This window comes from Hippopotamus amphibius, chromosome 4, assembly GCF_030028045.1.
Source record: "Hippopotamus amphibius kiboko isolate mHipAmp2 chromosome 4, mHipAmp2.hap2, whole genome shotgun sequence".
In the NCBI taxonomy this organism is placed as follows: domain Eukaryota; kingdom Metazoa; phylum Chordata; class Mammalia; order Artiodactyla; family Hippopotamidae; genus Hippopotamus; species Hippopotamus amphibius.
The window spans coordinates 5,338,201-5,345,371 of NC_080189.1; the positions used below are offsets into that span (position 1 = coordinate 5,338,201).

At 45.5% G+C, this 7,171-nt stretch overlaps 1 protein-coding gene across 1 annotated transcript in view; it reads right to left on the reverse strand.

Annotated features, from left to right (window-relative positions):
- The window catches only part of GALNTL5 (polypeptide N-acetylgalactosaminyltransferase like 5), a 66,551-nt gene extending 60,222 nt beyond the window's left edge, over positions 1 to 6,329 (reverse strand). The window contains exons 1-2 of the mRNA XM_057732044.1: positions 6,172 to 6,329; positions 4,647 to 4,742 (exon numbers count right to left, since the gene is read on the reverse strand). The gene's annotated coding sequence lies outside the window, so the exon portion shown is untranslated. The remainder of the gene's footprint in view (positions 1 to 4,646; positions 4,743 to 6,171) is intronic.
- Between the last annotated feature and the right edge of the window lie 842 nt (positions 6,330 to 7,171).

Consider the following 7,171-nt stretch of genomic DNA (forward strand, 5'->3'; position numbering starts at 1 on the left):
ATCCAACTAGCACAAAGGGTTCCAAAAGGTGATCAGAGAAAAGTATCAAATAATACAAACATTTCCCCCAGAACTAAAAGGCCCCACAGAATGGCCAATGCGATGAATGTGAAAAGATCCTAAAAGCTTCCAGAGGCAGGAGAAACCGTTGACATCTTCAAGGAGGAGCCTAATGAGATCAAACTTCTCAACAGCACCGTTGAATTCTGAAAAACTGAAGAGAAATGGATTCAAAATTCTAAGTTACGTGATATCCCACCTAGAATCCTGCATCTAGTCAAAATTCAATAAAGCTGGAGAGTGGAATAAAGATATTTTCAAAAAATTAGACTCCTTGTCTTCCTTTTTGGGAAACTACGTGTAGATTATAAACGCCAACAAGACAAATAATCAACAAAGAAGACGAGGACCCAGGGTAATGGACTGAACCCAGAAGAGAGGCAGAGTGGTCTCGGAGGGCGGGTGTGCAGCGGGCTTAGGGTGCAACCAGCAAAGACTGGAGTAGAAGCTGACATTGAGCCCCGGGCGCTGGGCCCCCACCTCACAAAGGAGATGAATCTAAAGAATATCAAACAATGTATTATTTGGGGGTGGGGAAGTGCAGGCAGATGACCTATATGATGGTAAAAACGAAGGGACAATATTTATAGAGTGATGAAGATGTAACCACTGATAACTGTATTAACCAAAAACAAAACAAAACAAAACAAAAATCACATAGATTTATTGGAAAATTAGCTAAAAAAAAAAAATAGAAGCCATGTAAGAGAAATGAAGTTGATGTATAATATAGATAAACCGAAAAACAGAAGTCAGTCTGAGAATATCATTTAAAATGTGAAGGTAACTGTCATTAAGAAACAGATTAAAGGGTCTCTTGCTTTTAGGGAGTTGAACTGGGGGTCAGGGCAAGAATTGGGAAGGGCCTGCTGACTTTGAAGATTTGTTATTATTTTATTTATTATATGTATGCATTACTTCGTACAATTTTTTTTTAATAAATTTATTTATGTATTTATTTATTGGCTACGTTGGGTCTTCATTGCTGCACACGGGCTTTCTCTAGTTGTGGTGAGCAGGGACTACTCTTTGTTGCGGTGCGCAGGCTTCTCATTACAGTGGCTTCTCTTGTCGTTGGGCACGGACTCTAGGTGCATGAACTTCAGTAGCTGTGGCACGTGGGCTCAGTAGTTGTGACTCACGGGCCCTAGAGCACAGGCTCAGTAGTTGTGGTGCATGAACTTAGTTGTGGCTCACAGGCCCTAGAGCACAGGCTCAGTAGTTGTGGCACACAGGCTTAGTTGCTCCGTGGCATGTGGTATCTCCGTGGGGCAGGGATGGAACCCATGTCCCCTGCACTGGCAGGTGGATTGCTATCTACTGCGCCACCTAGGAAGTCCCACATATGCATTACTTTGACAAATGTCTTAAAAGCAAAGATTAAAAAAACAAAAGATTGAAGCCAGGACAGGGAAGCAACCTAAATGTCCATTGACAGATGAATGGATAAAGAAGATGTGGCACATATATACAATGGAATATTACTCAGCCATAAAAAGGGATGAAATTGAGATATTCGTAGTGAGGTGGATGGACCTAGAGTCTGTCATACAGAGTGAAGTAAGCCAGAAAGAGAAAAACAAATACTGTATGCTAACACATATATACGGAATCTAGAAAAATGGTACTGATGAACCTAGTGGCAGGGTAGGAACAGAGATGCAGACGTAGAGAACAGACTTGAGGACGCTGGGAGGAGGGGAAGCTGGGATGTAGTGAGAGAGTAGCATTGACATATACACACTACCACATGTAAAATAGATGGCTGGTGGGAAGCTACTACAGAGCACAGGGAGACCAGCTTGATGCTTTGTGAAGACTTAGAAGGGTGGGATAGGGAGGTTGGGAGGGAGGCTCAAGAGGGAGGGGATATGGGGATATATGTATACATGTGGCTCTTTCACTTTGCTGTACAGCAGAAACTGACACAATACTGTACAGCAATCATACTCCAATAAAGATTAAAAAAAAAAGATTGAAAATGAAAACAAACCATGACCATCAAACAGCATGGATACTGGCAAACACGTGAACACAGATGTTCCCAGCCCTGCCCCTTTACATCCCCTGGCGTCCTGACTCCTGGGAAAAGTCATCAATGAAACGAGCCTCGTGCTCTCCAGCTCTCTCCTGGGTCTAGGTCCCTCTGATGTGGGTCCTCCTTCTCATGCTTGGATTCTTCCCAAGTGACTTCCTGGCACTTGAACATTTCGTATTATCTCCCATTTTTATCCTTTCTCAGACTGGAGGGAAGAATTTGGCGTCTACAGTTTTGACTTTGAGCCTTTCCTAGCAGCAAGCTTGCATACCCACCCTGACTCCTACTGCTCGTGTTCATGTAGGACCTGCTTGGCAGAACCCAGTGCCCATAACAGTTCCGTGGCATCAAACCACCTGGATGCGATGCCTCAGGCGGTGGTAGGCACCCGTTCCCCCTACCGCCAAAGGCTCACAGCCAAGTCCCCGCCCCAGAATTACCTTTAACCAGAGCAAGCTGCTTTGCCCAAGGTTGCCCCTCCCTGAGGGAACGCACATTTAAAGACTGCTCGATGGGCAGAAACCTCGTGTCTCAACTGGGGACGACTCTGAAGGCCCCTCTGGCCCAGAGCTGCCCGTGCGACCGGCAGAAGCTCCTCAACCACGTCCCACTCCACCCTCTTCCTCTGCTTGATCCACGTGCCTCACTTTGGAAACCCAAACCCACGTCAAGAAAGTGCTTACACGCAAATCTCAGTCTTACACAGTCTCAGAGTCTGTTTTCTGAGAAGCTAGAACTACAACAGTTGGTGGGGGGGGGGGGCCCTGGGAAACAGTCTAAAATGGGGTTTGGGGGCTGGGTCGCTCCTCTTCCCTGAGAACCCATTGCTGGTGGAAAGGCAGCATTCTTTTTTTTTTTTAGCAGTTTGTTTTATTTATTTATTTTTGGCCGCACCACTGGGCTTGCAGGATCTTTGTTGCCCCACCAGCGATCAAACCGACATCCCCTTACACTGGAAGGCAGATTCCTAACCACTGGACCACTGGGAAATCCAATAGCAGCACTATTTACAATAGCCAAGACATGGAAACAGCATACATGTCCATTGACAGATGAGTGGATAAAGATGCGTATATATACAATAGACTATTACACAGTCATTAAAAAGAACGAGATGCCATTTGCAACAACATGGATGGACCTAGAGACTAGCATACTAAACAAAGTAAGTCAGACAGAGGAAGACAAATATCATATGATATCATATATGGAATCTAAAATGCAGCACAAATGAACATGCCTACAAAACCAGACGCACAAACATAGAGAACAGCCTTGCGGTTGCTAAGGGGGAGGGGGGAGGGGAGGGGAGGATTGGGAGTGTGGAAAGGCAGCATTCTGACAGCCCCTGGCACGCTGAAGCAGTGTCCCCATTAAAGCCTGGCTGGGGGGCCCCGGGGGGGAATACCGGTGGAAGGAGTGTCCTGGCTGGCACATTTGAGAGACGAGGGCAGAGGGTGCGCGTGACAAACAGCACGGAATCAAAATGGCTGTAGCGCAGGCCGTGGACACATGTGAGAAAAGTAATGGAAGGCTGAGGGCTATTTGTCCCCAATTTAGGGCAAAACATCTGAGTCGGAGGGCTTCCTTAGCAGGGTATAAAAAGACTCATCCCTACAACCAAAGGGCAAGAAAGCAGGGCTTCACGAGGGCGTCCGAGCTGCAGGGAAGGGAAGGTTGATTCGCACTCTGGGTAGTCTTCACCCCAGGGAAGGAGGGAGACTGAGCCTTGGGATGGGAGTGTGCAGGCGGGACACGTCAGAAACCCCAGACCCACCGGACACTCTGGACTCACAGCAAGGGCCCTTCCTCCCCACAAAAGGCTGGCTCTCCTCCTCTCCATGAGAATAACACAGAGGCCTCCGCTGCAAAAGGCAACACATTCCCTCCCTCAGGGTCACCTCTCAAGTCCGCTCTTGGCCACCAGGTCAGTAATGGGGGGGGGGCGGGCCGAGTCATAACACAGCTTGGCTGGAAATGTGCGAGGCCCCCTCAGGGAGGAAAGTCTGCTTCCCGAGAACTGCAGGGCCCAGGCATCACCACTGAGTGGAGTCAGGGGCCTGTGCCTGGGCTGAGTCCTGTGGCTGCTGGGTAAAGGGAGGGAATATAAAGCTGGATTTGGGAGAGTTTAGAATTATTACTGAATAATAATAGAATTAATACTGAAAAATACAACAAATCCATATTCTCTAGAAGGATTCTAATATGCTAAGAAAACTTGGGAAAGAATAGATATGTGTATATGTATAACTAAATCACTTTGCTGTACACTTGAACCTAACACAACATTGTAAACCAACTATACTCCAATATAAAATAAAAATTTTTTTAAAAATTAAAAAAAAATTTGGCAAAAGTTTTTTTAGATATGAACACATAAAAATATCCCTCCCTCTAAATTTCTTATTTTACTAATATGTTGTCTTATATTACATTTTCTTAAAGCAGAACTCCCAATAGTTCTCTGGAATATGTACCTCATCTCCCCTCCTCCCCACCGCCAACACCCTCCCCCATACTCCCAGAAAACACAGAAAACTTCTCCTACCAAAAGATAGATCCGGCAGGTCTGTGGTTGGCTTTTCAACTCTCTATTCTCAGAAGGAAATCATGTTCAATGATTTTCTTCACTAAAACTCACATGCTAGAAAAATACAGAATAAATTTGTAAAACATTTCAGGGATGATCTGTATGTACAGCAAATAAAATTTTAAATGCATTAAAAAAAAACAAACCCTGAGAGTGAAAAGAATCCAGCAAAGCAGAAAAGAATGCTGCCAATAATCCCTAACACATGTGCACATGCACACACCGAGAAACCAAAACCCTAAAATAGATCTGGATTTACAGTCACTGAGGTTTTTTTTGGGGGAGGGGAGCATGCGAGCTGCATTGGGAATTTGTTGCTGTGCACAGGCTTTCTCTAGTTGTGGCGAACGAGGGCTACTCTTTGTTGTGGTGCACAGGCTTCTCAGTGCAGTGGCTTCTCTTGTTGCGGAGCACGGGTTCTAGGCACATGGGCTTCAGTAATTGCAGCACTTGGGTTCAATATTTGCGGCACGTGAGCCCTAGAGTGCAGGCTCAGTAAGTGTGGAATGCCGGCTTAGTTGTTCCGAGGCATGTGGGATCTTCCCAGACCAGAGATGGAACATGTGTCCCCTGCATTGGCAGGTGGATTCTTAACCACTGAGCCACTAGGGAAGTCCCAGTTATTGAGGTTTTTTTCCGTTTTTTTTTTTTGTTTTTTTAAAGATTTATTTTATTATTTATTTTGGCCCCTTTGGGTCTTCATTGCTGTGCGAGGGCTTTCTCTAGTTGTGGTGAGCGCAGGCTACTCTTTGTTGCATTGCGCAGGCTTCTCATTGTGGCGGCTTCTCTTGTTGCGGAGCGCTGGCTCTAGGCACGAGGGCTTCAGTAGTTGTGGCATGTGGGCTCAATAGTCGTGGCTCTCGGGCTTTAGAGTGCAGGTTCAGTAGTTGTGGCACACGGGCTTAGCTGCTCCTCGGCATATGGGATCTTTCCGGACCAGGGATCGAACCCACATCCCCTGCATTGGCAGGCAGATTCTTAACCATTGATCCACCAGGGAAGTTGCAGTCATTGAGTTTTAAAATGTAAATTTTTAGAGCCAGGAAAACATGACTATGCTTTAGATAATGTCACAACTAATTTTTCTGCAAATAATCAGTATTTGTAATCCCTTGCTCTCCTAGAACTGATCTCCATAAAAGATCTATGACTTTCTGACACTACGAAGAGTTTTTTTCCTACTTTGCTTTTTGAATAAGTAATATATTCCCTTTGTATAAATCTTAAGAAGCACAAACGGTGTACTTCATGGTATACAATGAAAACTGGCCCTGAGTTTCAAGAACTAAAGTTATTATGATGCCCAGTAAGCCTCGAGGGTGGCATAACCCAGCCTGAAAAATCGGATCTTCTTAATTCTAACCCCCAGAGCCAGCGTCCCATTCAAGATTCAGTGATTTGATGTGCTGCTCCCACTGATTCTAGGTGGAAGGATCCCCCCCCTCCCATCTTTGTTCCCATTTTTCAGAGCTAAGCCACCTACCACTGAGACGACCACTGGCTGCTTTGTAGTTGATGTAGTTGACGTATTCTCCAAGCTGAGTCATAGGTGGAAGCAGGAGTCTACACTGAATGATCTCAAAGATGGAGTTGCCTCCTGAAAGGCTGACTCTATGGTGCCTGGATTCTGAGCAAATACTTGATTGTGCTGGGTACCCTGCCTGCATGGCAGGGCTCAAACACAGGCTGCCCAAGGCCACCTCACAAAGCCCTGTGACATCACACAGGGGCTTGCCAGCCCCAGAGGCCCCTGCCCAGGAGCCCAATCAGCGGGCAGGATCCAGGGATTCTCAAGTTCAAAGGGTCTTTCCAGAAAGTCTGAGAATCCTCACTCCTCAGCTGAGGAAATAGGAAAAACCTCATATTGGGCAAGTCAAAATCCTAGCCTTCTCTAGGGCAAGTCTCGTTTTCAGCTCTTCTGAAATAAACTTAAACCAACAAAGAAGTTTTCAGAATACCTCAAGAGACTTAAAGATGAACCAAGGGTTACTTGGCTGCCTTTTTCTTTCTTATTGTGTATTACTCAGCTCTAGATATTAGTACATGAATTCAGCCAAATGCTTGTAAAATGTCTTCTTTCTTAACATGTCTGAGCATATCCAACTCTCCCCACCTTAAGGAGGCTGACTCAGTGTTTTTCCTGGGACCAGCCATCTGCTGGTATGTGAGAGGAAGGGGGTGGGCTGGGGTTTTGATACCTCTCCTGGGGCAGATACAATAGCCAATTATAAACCTCAAAGCATAGCTTCAAATCTCCTTTTGACAGGCTCAAAGGGAAGGTCCTTTTTTGTCCTTTTATAATAATATTAATATTAAAAAGTAAGCATTTATTCATAGTAGCCCCCAACCAGAAACAACCCCAGTGCCTTCAACAGGAGAAAGGATAAATTGTGCTTCTACATATAATAGAAAGCAAAGCAGCAGTGAAATGACTGAGCCACAGTGCCACACAACAGGATGAATCCCACAGACGTAACACTGAG